Here is a 15,898-nt window from a genome sequence, read left to right as displayed (position 1 = left end):
TCAGTCACAACACAGCTCTCTGCTAGGCATGATAGTGCCAACTAAAACAAGAATACTATATCACATTCAGCAGCTCTTAGCCTACAACAGGTGATTTTTTCACATGGAAACAAAAATGCTGTTGGCATCCTTCCAAAGTAATTTGACTAGCTTTTGCAGATAGTAGCTATACAACACAACATATTAGACTATGGGAATCGAGTCTGATGAGAGACCAGGTTCTACTTCATTCTTTATAAGCTAATGTCTGATTGAGAAAAATATCTCCTACATGAAAACAAACCTGCAATCTACTATATCACTACAGCTTGTGATCGTTTCCTGCAGATTAACATTAGACCTGACTTTGAAACCAGAGATCTGCTATAACATGATATTTTATTCCACAAACCTAAATGCAGTTGGTGAAAACTGTACATATTCCTATTTTAATTTACAGAAAATTGAATAGATAGCAAAAATGTCTAATTGGAAAAGGAGATTTATCATCTGCAAATGATAGAAAAGCATATTGATTATCTCACCACAGATTCTGGAAATTTGATTCTCAAAAGTGGCCAGTTGTTGCTTTAAAGAGTATATAAGACATCTTACACATAATTATATGAGAATTAGTTGAAAAATATAGGATTGAGTCGTGCTGAATGAAATGCTTTCTGTCACATTCATGAATTCTCGAATAGTCTTACATAATTTAGCAGAGAAAGGAAAACTCAGTTTTATTTTACAGATTTATACACTGATTGTCTAGTATAGACTCCTGGTGCCATTAATGGGCAGACATTCTATCAATCTTGTATAAGCACATGAATACCTGAAAATTCAAAACTATCGTACACAGAATAACTGACAAAATATAAAAATGCTAATTTTCATTGTAGAATTTTGAAAGTGGAAAGATACCACGAAATGGGAACAATGACAAATAAAACACTGAGCTCCCCTAAGGAAAGATTTTGAAAGTCAGCAATTTTCCAATAGGCTTTGAGATAACAAGGAATTGATCCAAATCACACTGTTAAGAAAAACGTGAGGCAAAATTAAAATAAATAAATATTTCAACTTTAAGCCTTATTTTCTTAACTTTGTTGCCTTGTTTACTCACCTGCATCCTACTTGCTTTTCTTCTACTTGCTTGGACCAAAGGGAGAGGGAAGATGGTCATTCTTTAGAAGTTTCACTGCATAAAGAATTAAGTAATTGTGGGGAAAAATCCATTTTATCATGAATTCCATTTCTTTATGGTATAATCAAATCTACAATACTTACCTTGTATTATCAGAATTTCTCAACTGCTATTTTTCTCTTCCTAACCTAACTTTGAAAGTTATTTATGAGATCTTAAAACTTCCTTCATTTTTTATAAGTCTTAAGGTCTTGCTTTTGTCTCTGTCCATAGTAGGATAGTTAGAACTAGATGACCTTTAAGGTTTTTTCCAACCCAAACCATCCTATTATATTATTCTACAATTCTATAAATAAAAGGAAAGAAAGAATATCGCTGCTTAGAAAATTTCACCTGGGAGCATGTTCCAGTTTGAGGAATTCCACATTCTACATGAAAGGAAGACATTTAAATCTCTTTTTATTTTCTGTGACAGTGTGTTATGATTCTAGAGTATTAATGGCCTTTGTCATTTGTGGAGTAACTGGTCTCTAAAAATCAGTAATTATGCTCAGCTACTTGGCATTAAAATCAATCAGTACTACTCTGGTGACCGACATCACATCCAACAGTAAATACCAAGTAAGCTGTCATTTGATTTTCACTATGAAAATATTGAGTATTTTCACACTTCTTCTACCTTTCAGAAGATGCTTTTTTTTTTTTTTTTTTTTTAACCCCTTAACCGCAGGAATATTAAATTTATTTTTTTATATATATATTTCTGAGTGGAACCAGGATATCTGACTGTCCACTCTCCTGAGAGAGAAGTAGTATAGCCTAATGCAAGAGAATTGGTCTGTAAGCACTGATGCTTTAAAGCGTAATAACATGAAGCAAAATACTACATTATGAAGAAATATTAAAGAAACACACCTGCATATTACTACAGCTTGATTAAACGTTAAGTGTAGAATCTTGGTGCTTCAGTTTTTGAAAATATGCAGGGCAGTAATGCTTAGACATGATTTATTTATACTGAGATTACATTTGGAAAATCTCATAAATGCACTTTCATGACTGTCTAATTAACGTGTATCTGAGACAAATGAGACAAACTTTGCTGCATTTATTTCAAGATAAATGCAAAGAAATTAAAATTATTTCAGAGGAATTGATTTTCAACTCTTATGCCCAGAGGAGCTCTTCATTGCTTACATGAGAAAGAAAAGAACAAAGATATTAAAATTAGCACATGTGGGAATTCATACTCTTGCTGTGACACAGGGAAATGCAAATTAAGATAAAATAAACATACGAAAACATGCATATCTGGAAGACAGAAGAAAGTGATAGAACTATTACTCTTAATTAGGAACATGTAGCAGGTGGGATGATCAAGAAACCAAAGACAGTTTGGCAAAACCTTGCGAAGAGAAAGCTTTCTGCTTGGACTTCTCTATTTCTTGGGTTAAATTAGCCAACTTGAGGATTTATGACTCAGTGAGGGTTATTTAGGATTCATGCTTTATTCTGATCCTGGATAGACTTTTGTCCAGAAAATGAGTTCCTCTACTGAATGGAATCAGATGCATATTTCCAAACTGATGCTATGTTACTTTGAATACAGTCAAACCAAAGCAGGCTCTGTTGAAGGTCTGCATTTCAGGTTTTCTATTCCTCCCCCAAGTACGCTTCTCAAGGACTTAATATTATGGGAGGATAGTTCTATATGATTCTTGTTATCTTTAGTTGCTGCCAATTCATTATTTAATGAAGATATCAGAGATAATTAAAGATGTAGTCACTCTCTATAGAAAAAATATAATTAATCTATTATTAATTATCTCCAACTCAACCACATGAGAGGATCTCAAATGATGCAGAATGACATTACTTTGGACTTCATTTAATATTTCAAGGTAGTATTTGGATCTCCTTTAATAATTCTTTGACTAATATTTCTACATCTACATTGCCTTCAAAACCAAAATACTTGACTGACTTTGCAGATTGATTTTAAAAATCTGTATACTTTGCCCACTGTATGAATCAGGCCATTACTCCTATAGTAGTATATGAAGTCACTCATTTCTGCAATGAAGTATCATTTAGAAAGTTCCCATCATAACTCACTGATAGCTCCAAACTAAAAATAAATTACTTGTCTCACTGAACAACAGAGAACATTGTATTTCAACAAATGCAAATATTCAACTGGAATTTGACTACAGCAAATCGCAGAGAAACCACTTTAGAAATTTTCATTAATCTGTAAGCATATTGCATTACATACATGGAAAGCTCACACTTTATCTTATCTAGTTTACTATCTGCATTACTTTGTTTACCCTATGGCACTAAGTATTCTGTTTTAATATATTATTTAACTTTCTCTGGCCTTGATGAATGCCTTAACCTTCTTTCAGTTACCATTTGCTTTTCTGGTGTGTTGTTTTTGTTGTTCTATTATTATTAATAAAATACTGTATTCTTCTTCCTTCATTTATTTACACTAAATTTAAAAGTTCACTATTAACCAACTATTTATTCCTCTGACAACAACTTTAAAGGCATGACAACTAGTGTTGATAGTGGATTGCCCATTTTAATTAAAATCAATAAATTGTTCTTAAAACAGTTATTCTACCTCCACTAGAAGTATTAGATAGGCAGGTAAGGATTGTTGAGATTCTGAAATAGAAGAGCACAGTTTGTTCTTACTTCCACATAAAGTGTACTTCCTACTACACTAAAGGTTCTCTTTGAAGACTGCTATTCTTTGTTTTGTCCTTGTTTACTAAAGAATAAAAAAGACTTTCTTACGAATTTCCTTTATTGATTGCAGTTATCAGAAGACACTGAAAATATTTTTAAATTCTAACTATGGTGTGTTTCTTTGAGTCTTTTAACTAGTAAGTAATTGTACTGACTTAGAAACACCCTCCAGACTTTTGTGTAAATGAACGGTATGCCAGTTGCTGAAATATTTGTTGAATCCTGTGATGTTCAGTATATTCAAGTTTACCTGCTTTCAACTATTTCATGCTTTCTCAATTTCACATTTCTGGGCCCAGATATTCACAATTAATTATGCGGACATCTTTTATTGATTCTAACATAAGAAATAACAGATAAGGTTAGAGAAATGGTCCATCTTTTTAAGAATAGCTTCAGTCAGTAGCCAGGAGCCAATGCTTACAAAGAGAAAACAAAGTCCAGTAAATATAGCATTGTATCTCTTTACCATGTCCAGTGCAAAGGATTGTCAAACCAAAGTCTATATACAGATTATTGAAGTTTAGCAGATCCTAACATTCTCAACCCCACAATTAAACTACTCACATTGTACTCAAATGTTAAATTACTTCTTTTAAACTTGTTGATGGTAATTTAATTGCTATCCTGTATCTTTTCCAAAGAAGGAGCTAGTATTTTTCTCTTAATTTTATAAACATGTAGCACACTCTTCTGATAGCTCCTTTACAAATAAGATTTCTTATCTATCTAGCTTCTTGCTACCAGAGAAAGTAACTCCAGTAGTTTTTACTGCTCTTTCCTGCACATTTCTCTTGTAATGTATGTTTCTTTATACTGAGGATGATAACTGCTCATGCTGTTCCAGTGAAGTCAGTGTTTAACAACCATGAGGCTTGGGCTATAACCTACATATACTTACTCGGTGTGTATAAAGGCAACAGAGTCAAAGTTTAATGATTTGCAGCAGACCACGTTTATTAAGAGCCTGAAGACAAAGGAGGATCACATTAAAACCAAGGACTATCATGCTACGTCATGATAAATGCTGTGTTCAGGCAATGCTTTTGTCTGAATCAAGTCTAACATGTTTAAAGTTAAGCCCACAATAAGTGCTTTGTTGGACTGAGTCCCAGAATCCTGCCTCCTTGGAAGAGGCCATAGAGGTTCATCAGCAAAGTTCACAACTAGTACAGGCACTGCCTCTACTTCAAGCCAATGTGAAAGTCTGTTTACTCTGTCCTTGACCTAGTGTCTTCTTTGTTCTGCTTTACTATTTGGAAATTTTCCAAAAATATGTTTTCACATGTAATTCAGATTCTATTTTCTTAAATGCCCTGCCACTATCATCCCTTTTTCTTAGAAACACTAGCAATGTAATAGCTGACATCTTACTTCTGGTCTTTCAAGTCATCTGTTTAGTACTTCAATAGATATTCATTTATTCTTAAATTCATTGTAATTTCCAAACAGACACCCCCTACCCCCATCATACTCTTCATATTTACTTATACTTTTCCTTTTTGCACTGTGTATAATATTCTTTTTGTTCTCATTGACTCTTTGGGAACAGTACATATTTCAAATATCTAGAACAGATCTTTTTAAATTTAATCTTCAGGGTCAGAAATAGTGCAAGGAAATCCCTTGCTCTTGTGAGTTTCAAAGCTCACCTATGTGGTATAGTTAAAGGAGTTTCTCCCCACAGATCTGATATACATTAGGGCAAAACTAGAACTAATCTAAGGATTTTTCACATTACTGTTGTTACTTTGATACTACACAAGGAGTAATGTATCCACTAAATCTAAAGACTAATATACTTTGCTTTTTCAGTGAGATATAGTGAAGTATCAAATCAACTTTTTAGGGTTAGACGCCTCTTGAGCTTTCTTTTTTTAAATCAGACTATCGATTTTCTCCAAACATTCATTGTATAAAAGTTGATCACTGACTCTTCTTACCTTTTAAAACAGGACACACTCTACAGTTTGAATAAAATATCACAGAACTCCAGGTAAAGCCAAAAATCTATCAGTACTGTTTGTCAGGGAAAATCCACTCCTCTTAAACTGAGAATGCTATGAAATACAACAGTCTGCATTGTAGTTTAGTGCCACTTCCTGTAAGTATGTTCATTAAGACATTTAGTCACTTTGTGACTGCTATGCTGAATACTCTGTTGATACTCAAATTAATAGCGATTAACAGAAATGTTAGAGAACACTTGGAAAAAATCCTCATGCAAAACATTTTTCTCCTCAGGGAGTAGAAGAATTACAAAAAGTTATCAATACCCAGAAGACTTACCTCCTCTGCAGAGCAATTCAAAATTTGAGCCCTGATACAGAGAATTAAAAAAATATTTTAAATTAAAACCACAACCAATGTTTTTGTAATTCAAATAGATTGAACAACACGTCTGTCTATGCAATTATTTCCTCTAATTTGTCTCAGTTTTCTGTTTTGCCCTTGTGAAAATGACATTTTTCTGCCCCCTTGATTTTTCACTGTAGCCTCCCCTATACTATCATAGCAACAGGATTACTTTTTTAAGCTATGAGAATAAAGAAGTTAATAATATTCAGGTGTTTAAATCTAGCTCTTTTTTTTAAAGTTAATTTCCAAAAGCCCTCAGGAAGAGCTACTTTTAGCCTTTAAGATAAGTATACCTCAAAATAGAATCTATTCAAACTTAATAAAAAAATGAAAGAATTGCATCCCTTCATAAGTTTTGCAAAAACTGTAGGAAGTCCCAGCTGCGCTTTCTATACATTATTTCTCTTCTGCTCCGTTTTCTTATTTGCTTTACTTTGTGAAACAGCAGTCATAATCAATAATTAATATATTTAGGAGTAGAGAAGAGTACTAGAAAGAGGGAAGGGATCTATTCAACCATGTGGAAGTCTAACACCAGCAGCTAATTTTCACTTGCAGAAATATGAACCTTTTCAGGAAGGAAAAAACAAAAGCCTGAGGCAAAGAGGAGGAGCTATTCTCAGACAAATTTAAAATATGCATGCAATCAGATGGAGTTCTAAGAAAGTGCAAAACATGCTTTTCATCTGCTGCTGCGGCTAGTGTCAGAGTAGTACAATCACTTGATCTGAAAGCACAAGATACTAGTTAAGCAAGAAAATTAGAAGAGTGGAATATTTTCCAGGAATAAGTGATCAGGATGAATGAATTGCCACTGATGCAGCAGAAAGCTAACCCATACAGTCACTAATCCTCAGGAAATCTATTACATCACTGGTGTTGTGTTTTTTTAAGTTGAAAACAACAACAAAAAATTATTCCCATATTGAGAATTATCATGCATTTTATTAAAAAATAAAGAATGTGATTCAACCTAGTTATAGCTCTGAGAGCAAGGAAAATTTTAGCATTATACTTAAATGAACAAAAGCATATGCTTAAATAGCAGGTAGTTTTTTTGCATTTTTCTTTCAGGTCTTATACAGATGAATGGAAAAGTCTTCATAACTACCAAAGGTGATGCAAGAAGCCCATGTGAGAAATGACACTAGATCTTCACACCTTGTGATATTTCGTGTTTTTGGTTTTGTTTTTTTTTTTAATTTGTTGTTGTTGTTGTTGTTGTTGTTGTTGTTATTTTTTTTGGACTTATACTGAATCTGTACTGTTTGGAGTTATGTATAAGAATGACTTTTTACATTTATTGAAGTTACATACCAGTTATCTGAATTACTGTAAGATCCACTGTAACATAAATCTTACATGGAGTAAAACTTTGGTAAAGAAAAACATGTTTACAACATATTTTTATTATCTCTATTATGAAGCAAGAGAGAATCAGTACATAGTAATGAGATTCCTAGAAGACAGAAAGTGCCAATTTACACAAGGAAAAGGAGGAGATGAAAGGGAGGTGTAGTCTATTGAAAAGAATTCACATGCATTAAAACAAAGAAGGCAGGGGGGACTGTCAGCCTGTACTGATCAGCATAGACAGATAGAAATTAATTATATTTTGTATAAGAAGCTCCCTCTGTAGCCATGGTCAATTTTAGAAAGCACATTAGAAGATTTTTCAGGCTGGCTTTCCAATTACCTTGGACAGCAGGAAAAGTACTTTGAAACAAAATTTGTTTTAAATTGGTAAATGCAACCAATTCTGACTGGCAGTGTTTTCAAAATTTGTTACATAGTATTAGTGATCAATGTAAATCTAAAGGGAACACCAGAATAAGCTTGCTTTCTTTCAAAGAACAGTAAAACAAGAATAGCAAGAAAAGCCTGCAAAACATCATTATTTAAGAAATGGTGAATAAAGAAACAGGAAGAAAAAAAAAAGGAAAGGGCTTGCCCATGAGGAAAACAATTTCACTTGCAACATTAAATATGAGCCCTTCCAAGAAACGATATAGCATGCCTGGAAAATATACCACTTCTGACATTAGAAAATGTACTGTCCTGAGGGTTTTTTATTGGACCTCATGGTATGCATGACACCCAGGAAAGTGTAAATCAGAATTGCTAGGCAACAGATTCCTGCCTTTGGGATGGCTGTGGAGGGAATGATAGTTTAATGCTTTTCATCTCTTTTTCATAGGTTGCCTGGGTTGTCTTTTTAGCTCGTGGGAGAACTATACAGGTGACCTTCTTTAATGAAATAAACTGTTTCTGATTTAGTTATTTCTGTAATTTTATAATGATCTCTGAATGAATTTAATTCTCAGTAAACCTTAGTTTTTCTGTTGAAGAACCATAATCAGTTTTATAATTGTTATCAGAATAACTATACTAATTCTTGGAAATTTTTAGTGTTATGTTGTCAAAAGAAACTCAAATAAATTGAAGGAATTATAAACAAAGTTTTTCAGGAAAATTTAAAGAAAACTTACAAATAACAGAGGAACAGAGTAGCCTTTTTTCCTACATGACAGATTTTAATATATATATATTTGTATTAAATACATATGGTGTGATTTGTTGCTAAGATGTGTTGCTATAACTGCTGCCTCTTCCTGAGGAAAAAGGGCAACAGCATTTTGTAGGAGTAGGCTATGTGTCATAATTATGTCATTTTAGATGCATATTCTGCAATCTATAGCTGATGGAATAAGCCATGCTATAATTCAAACTTTATATTGTTTAAGAAGCCAAAAATTGAAACATGGATTGTATCACAGTACCAGACACGTGTACATTGCACTCAATTCCAAAGTTGCCAATATACTTTAAATTTTTTCACTTCAGTGTAAAGAAGTCTGTCTGCAGAAATAATATTCAACAGGTCAGGGTGTAGAATTAATATTTCCATCTATATGAGATCTCAACTGCTTTCTTAGGCAAAAAGATCACCTTCTCAGCTGGCATATATGAAAATCAGATTTTCTTCACCGTTCAAGCACATGCAATTACTAAATATTTGAAGGCAAGTTCATGTCTCTTTGTTTTTGTGTTGTTTTTTTTTTTAAAGAAGAGTCTGAGAAACTGACTGCTTCAGAACTGACCTTTGCTATTCTTAGATGATACATTTTTGTGATCCTTTGATAAATGATATCAACAGCATCTTTAAAGAACATTCATTCTTTCTCTTCTGAGCAAATTCAGCACTAAGATTATATTCTTAATTGGACTGTAAAGAAAATAGTGTCTAAGCTGACACTGCTAGTTTTCTTTTTAATCTTCCATACACAGATAAAGAATCACTATTCATTCAAGGAGATGTTATTGCAGGAAAAAAGTAACAATATCTTAAACTCCAAGCATTCAGAAATTACAAGTCAGCTTCCAGCCTTTTGACAATCAAAAAATTTCATAAAAGAAGTATAAAGATTAAAGGTAAATGTGAGCTATGCACATCTACCTCTAAAATTATCCCCCCAAAAATGAAGTTTTAGGTAATTTACACGATCTTATTCGATTAGAAATGTTTTTCTATTATCCCTAAGAGAATGACTCCACTAACTCTTTTCTGCCTTCTAGGATATGAAAATAATTTGCCATGTTGTTATTTCTTTCAGTTACATGTATATCCGGTACTTCCTCAAGTTCTCTCACACATGAGAGCTTTCACTTGCATATTCTGCTTTGTGTTTTGTTTGTCCTTATCATCAGCTTCCTATACCTGTCACATACTGTACTTCACAATTTCATCCATATGTTGTCTTTCATCTCTGTTCCCCTCAACCTTTCCTCCTGGATCCTGATTCCCTACATATTTTATTCTGTCTTTGTTTCCTCCACTTCTCTTCCTTTTACAATATATTCCTCACTTTGAAAGCTGTGTGGGACCATAATAGCTAATTATTACCTAACTTTTATCTTGATGGAAACAGTACTATGAAAATCATAACTCCTATCTTCAAAGCTAAATAAAATATTATTGTTCCTTGATTGATTGTTATTGTCATGAATGAAGTAATACTATTTATATTATAAAAACATTAATAAATGATATTCAGGCAAATTTATAACGGAGTCTAATGTTGACAAACTCCTAAAGCACAATTGTTATGAAAAGATAAGTAGTAGACAAATATGAATTAATATTTACTGAAGTTGACCGTTGAAATATGGAACAGTATCTGCTGACAAAATAATAGAATGATTTAACAGGCCTAATTTCACCCCTTATGAATATAACTCTAAGCAAACAGAGCAAACAGTCATTATTTACCATGTTTTTGTAGATCAGCAATGCCTGTAATTGCATTACCAGCATTGAATAACGTTGACGAACTTCATTACATAGTCAAAATATCAGTGAGGAACACATATCTAAATAACTCATCAAATCCTGAAATCTAGATTTCATTCTTGACAGTCTTCTCTAAGATTCTGAAGTGAGACACAAACTTTCTCATTTGTTGATTTTGTGATTTGATAACAAAAAAATCCAGAGAGAATCAAAAGCAGTGAGAACTGCTCAACCTCAATTTTTCCCCAGTGCAGCAAGAAGTAAAAAAAATTAACAGAGAAATGAAATGTAACAAATCCTACTTTCGTGAACAGCATCTAGCAAATATTTTTTTTCAGTGAGATATGTCAAATTTCACAAAGGTGATATGAGGAGCATTAAAAAAAACTAGACAGTTTCAGGGTTATCTTTCAAATTTGGAAGATTCAAGTGTCACCAGATATAGTGAGAGAAAAACAAAACAAACCAACCAATTAAGAAGGAGATCCTGCATATTTAGAAACAGTGTTGTTGAGATCATAGCAAATAGAAGGGGATAAATACTGATTTTCTGCAACTTGGTTACAATTTTCTAACAGAAGTAAAAAAAAAAAATGTAACAATTTCACTATGTCATGAAATTAAACTGAACATTCATTAACAGAGTAGTTCACAATAAAAATAAGTTCAGAGATCAGTAAATAAGGCACTTTGTGACAAGAATAGTCAAATTTAGATTTTCATCTTTCCACATTTAGACTTAGTCACTTCACATTCACATCAGCCAATTAAGAAGATTTTTCAGATCTGAAGATTAGTAATGAATGAAGTTATTATGATTTTATCAAAAGAACATGAGCTTATTCCTCTAACCTTGTACGTTCCATTATGTTTTGCACGAACAGGATGCGTCTTATTCTGATAAAAACTGATAATAGCATTTGCTTTTGTCCTATTCTAGTTTCAGTTAATAATACGTGCTGTTACTGAAAGACAGCAAGACCTAATTAGCAAAACACTGTGGAAAGAAATAGAAGATATATTTTCCACTCCAGACCAATCAATGACGAGGATCTAGCTCATTTACTTCATTTGAATTATCACCTTCAGCTGTTCAAAACTGAATATTTTGTACTGCTTTACAAGTCTCAGAGTTCATTAGAAATTATACCTATTGGAAGCTACCATATCTTCTTGTAGCTTATGTAATTAGCAAACAACTTGCAGGCTTCTTTAGGAAGAAAAAAAATCATCTGAATCAAGTATCTCTTCACTGCAGTCCTCTCATGAACAAAAATATCTGCCAAGTTTCCCTGAACACTTTAAGAATAATCAATTCATTATTTCCACTCTTACAGAAAAAGAAAAAAAGAACTACTGCATTATTTCTGCTCTCTCATACCTACCCTTTGGGCTTGAGAGCTTTTCAAATTCTTTTTCCTCAGGTAGGCAAAATCTGCAATCAAATACTTTTGTAGTTTTTGCACATACAGTTGCCCAATGCATAGTATCTCAGCTGGCATAGCTTAACTCGTAATTTTTTCCCCCCCATGTGTTTATGTATATACGTGTACACATGATGTGTACACACGATGGACAGATAGATAACCATCAGTAAAGCCTGCAATGGCTTCTACATCCAAGATATGCTTGATGGCCACCATTAAAATCACCTTCCGCTATTTTTCTTTTCAGTGTTGGTAAAGTACACAGAGCATTTTACTAAGAGGAATTCCCCATGCACTGCTATGATCAGGAAGGCTTATGAAACCTAGGAGGATGTAAACAAAGAAATGGTAAACAGAAGTAACAAAAGAGTAACCTGGATTTTGGCACTGTTCCTATGGCTATTGAAAAACAGTAGCCACTCCTGAAGCCAAGAACCCAGCTTGGAGAGAAACAAAAAGCACAAAAAGTTTAAGCGATTTTTCTAAATGCCTTACAATTTACAGTGAGGTTGTAAGTTTTTCAAAATAAATGGCCAAAATGTGCCTTGATCCATTCTCTCTCTCAAATAAATAAATAAATAAATAAAATAAAATAAAATAAAAATTTACATAGGAAGTAGAAACATACATTCATACAAAGATGCAAATATAAAAATAGTCAACATCTCAAATATCAACTTAAATTCCAGCTTAAATCACACATGACAAATAATTCCTATGGGTAATTGGTTAAGTGCATAATTGAAGTCCTCTCCACTGTAAATATTTCAGACATGGTAGGGCGTTTTCTATATTTCATCTTAATTTATGCAGTAATTAATTCAGGAAGGTTTTAAGTCCCATATTATGCAGGAGGACAAATAATAAGATCTTAATATCTCTTTGGCTTTCAGAATACATTACTTAATTAACAGTTAGTCTGATGCTGCAAAGAGCCTAAACACTCGTTCCCCTTAACAGCAGTTATACTAATTTCCCTTTTGAGCACACATTTGGTTTTTCAAGTTCTTTTCATCACAAGCATAGATGTCTAAAATGCACAAGAGGGTTAATCTGTCACTACACTACCAAAATAATAGACTGAGATTGCGCAAGGCTAAGAAAGGGATTATTTTCTTCTTCCACAGTGCATGTAAATACAGAAGTAATTTGGGTTAACTGTTAGATATATTTCAGACAAAGCTAAAGAAGTTAAGTGCATGAAACAATAAATATTCTCCTCTGATTTTAGCACATTTTTAACTCCTACTAGTACAGTAAGTGTTCTATCTTCTCTAATTCTTAATCCTAAACAAAATCTCCTTAATCCTCACTAGAAATCAAACTTCTTTAGTTCACTTGAATCTTAACAAAAAGTTACAGGACAGGTTTTTTTTTTGTTTGTTTTGTTTTGTTTTTCTTTTTCCTATTTCTTTTTTAAAACAGTAGTGCCCACGAACTGAGATTTTTCCTTTGTTCATTTGCAGGAAATATCCTTCATTAACTAAGCAACTGGCAACTTCTCAACCAAAGCACGATTCTACCAATACTCCTGCATTTAATGCAGATAAGGCATGAACACACATTGTGATGTGATGGTCACTGCTATCAACCAGGCACCCACACAGCCATTTCTTCTCTGTCCCTGTACACCTAACCCCGACGAGACAGAAGTAGGAAGAAAAATTCAGAGCAACAGGAGCGGAAAAAATTCATGGTCCAAAATAGAGACAAGAAAGTCACAGACCAATTGCTGTTGTGGGCAAACTAGGCTTGATTGGGGAATTTAATTTTATTTGTTGCTAAATAGTATAAATATTTGAGCGTTGAATCAGAAATCAAAAATAATAATAAAAAAAAAAAAAAAAGGAAAGTGTTTTCTACTACCCTTACACAAACCCAGCTTCTCACTTTCACATCAGAGGCCCCTCCTTTCCCAGTTCTTATCCCCTTAGGTTACAGCTGGTCCTTTCAGTGAGGCAATGAAAGATGCAGGGGATAAGAGCTTATCTGTTTTGTTTTTTTTTTTTCTGCTATTTTTTTTCTGTCTTCTTGTATACTCTGTTCCTGTACTCCAGTGCGAGTCCTCTATAGGTTCCAGCTCATTGGTGGAGTACCTTGTCCACCATAAAGATCCTTTTACTCCTTTAACTTCTTTTTCTACTATTTATGTATCTCCTTTCTTCTTTCCTTCTCTTCCTCATTCTCTGTACATCTTTGCATTCTTTCTCTTCTTTACCTCTATTCCTTCACTGTCTCTATATTGCTTCTCTCTTGGTGTTTTTGCCCTTTTTAGAAGTCCATTCTTTTCTGATGGGCATAGCTGCATCCTATAGCAAGTCTGTTGTTGAGTCAGTGGACTTGCAACCTCTCTCAAAACCTTCCTGTGTATACCCAATACAAATGTTAACAAAAAAGTGGAATAAGAATTAAGATAAAAAATGTCTGGTATTCTTAGTTTGTAAAACCAGAGTACTATAAGAAGGGGAAGAAAAAGTAGTTTATTATAACAGAGAGAAAAGATAAGAACTGTAAAACTCCGTGTAAAGTTTGAATAGAAAAGGGTTTTTTTAATGCATTTCTATTTTTAAAAAAATTCCCCATTGAAATGTTTGAGTCTTATAAGCAGCTATGCTATCTGCTGTACTCAGTGAAATACACGTATATACTTCTAAGTAATTAATGTTTCCATAACAAAATGCTGTTTTGAATGCTCAGAAGCAGAGATGCCAAACAACAACTCTCTGCAGGTAGTTCTGTAAGTTTACATTTTTATTTTAGTATGTTCTTAAAAACCCTTTACTGTAGCCATTATACCAAAAGTACCAGTCACTAATCAAAAACATAGTCCTGCATTTCTGTAACACTACAATGGTGGAATGCTATAGTGATGGAAGGTACAGCAATAAAAGTGGCATAGCAAAGTCTGTGGCTGCAACAAACAAGGACAAACCCAACTGCAGCAGCCATGAATGCAAAAACAAAGTAAGAAAATTTGCTTACCTTTGGAAAACCTCAGGTAGGCAGGATCTCCCTCACCTCCACTGCCAACCCTTAACTGAGGTCTAGGAAGCAGTGGATCCTGACTCCACCCCTTTCAGTCATTCAGGTGCATTGCATACAGCTGATCTCCCTTGGGCTGGCCCTCCCTTCCCACCAGTGCTCAATCACTTTTTCAGGCCATGATTTAGCATTTCCGATACAATGTCTAATTGCAGTCACAAGTGTTTGAATGCACAAATAAAATCATTTATTTTTTAAGTTTTTTTACAGTTATAGCACTAACACTTTTCAAATGATCTCCATTCCAGAACTTAATATAACTCAGCAAAACCAGTTGTTTTTCCATAACATTAAAGAAAGGGTAGTTGAGTCAACTCTGTTTTATACAAAAGTTCTAATTAGAAGAAATTTCTTTGCATTGAACAGAAATATACCTGACTTGCTTTCTTCTTCTTAATACAAGTATATATGAAACTACCAATATTTGAAAGTAATCACTGCGTTTTCTAATGGATACTTGGAGCCCATATTGATTTGGGTAGATTTGTTTCTGCTAAGGTAAAAAATGATAGATGGCTTACGTTCTACAGTAATGTGGCTTAGTACTTTCACTTAAATGATGGTAATTATCTGTAGTTATTTTGTAAAGGCAGTTGTTATTGCGACTGACAGAACGATCCTGTAACACTTATCCTTTAAAATTCTTAAATTAATTTAGAATTTTTGAAAATGGAGAAAAATGGTAAACACTAAAAGTACAAAAACTTCTCATATGATTCTGCACCTCCCTCTCCATCTTTTTTTGAAGCAGTTATTTTAACCTACTAGTTAGAAGTTACGCTGTTAGACTCCATAACATGCATAAACGTATACTAGTAGCAAGCAATTTATTATCATGTGAGCTTTGCCAAGAAGTTGAGTCTCAAGCAATGAATGGTCACACACTTTGAAAGAAGT

General features: G+C 33.4%; 1 long non-coding RNA gene across 1 annotated transcript; it reads right to left on the bottom strand.

Annotated features, from left to right (window-relative positions):
- Window positions 1-498: 498 nt before the first annotated feature.
- On the bottom strand, window positions 499-14,973 carry LOC149917839 (uncharacterized). The gene is made up of 4 exons (XR_016467279.1): window positions 14,942-14,973; window positions 6,173-6,203; window positions 1,106-1,180; window positions 499-1,015 (listed from the first exon to the last, which is right to left on the bottom strand). It is a non-coding gene; the product is annotated as an uncharacterized LOC149917839 (long non-coding RNA).
- Between the last annotated feature and the right edge of the window lie 925 nt (window positions 14,974-15,898).

This window comes from Phasianus colchicus, chromosome 5 (assembly GCF_987193195.1).
Source record: "Phasianus colchicus chromosome 5, bPhaCol1.hap1.1, whole genome shotgun sequence".
Taxonomy (NCBI): domain Eukaryota; kingdom Metazoa; phylum Chordata; class Aves; order Galliformes; family Phasianidae; genus Phasianus; species Phasianus colchicus.
Note: the sequence above shows the minus strand (reverse complement) of the source record. Positions and strands in the feature narration are given on the sequence as shown.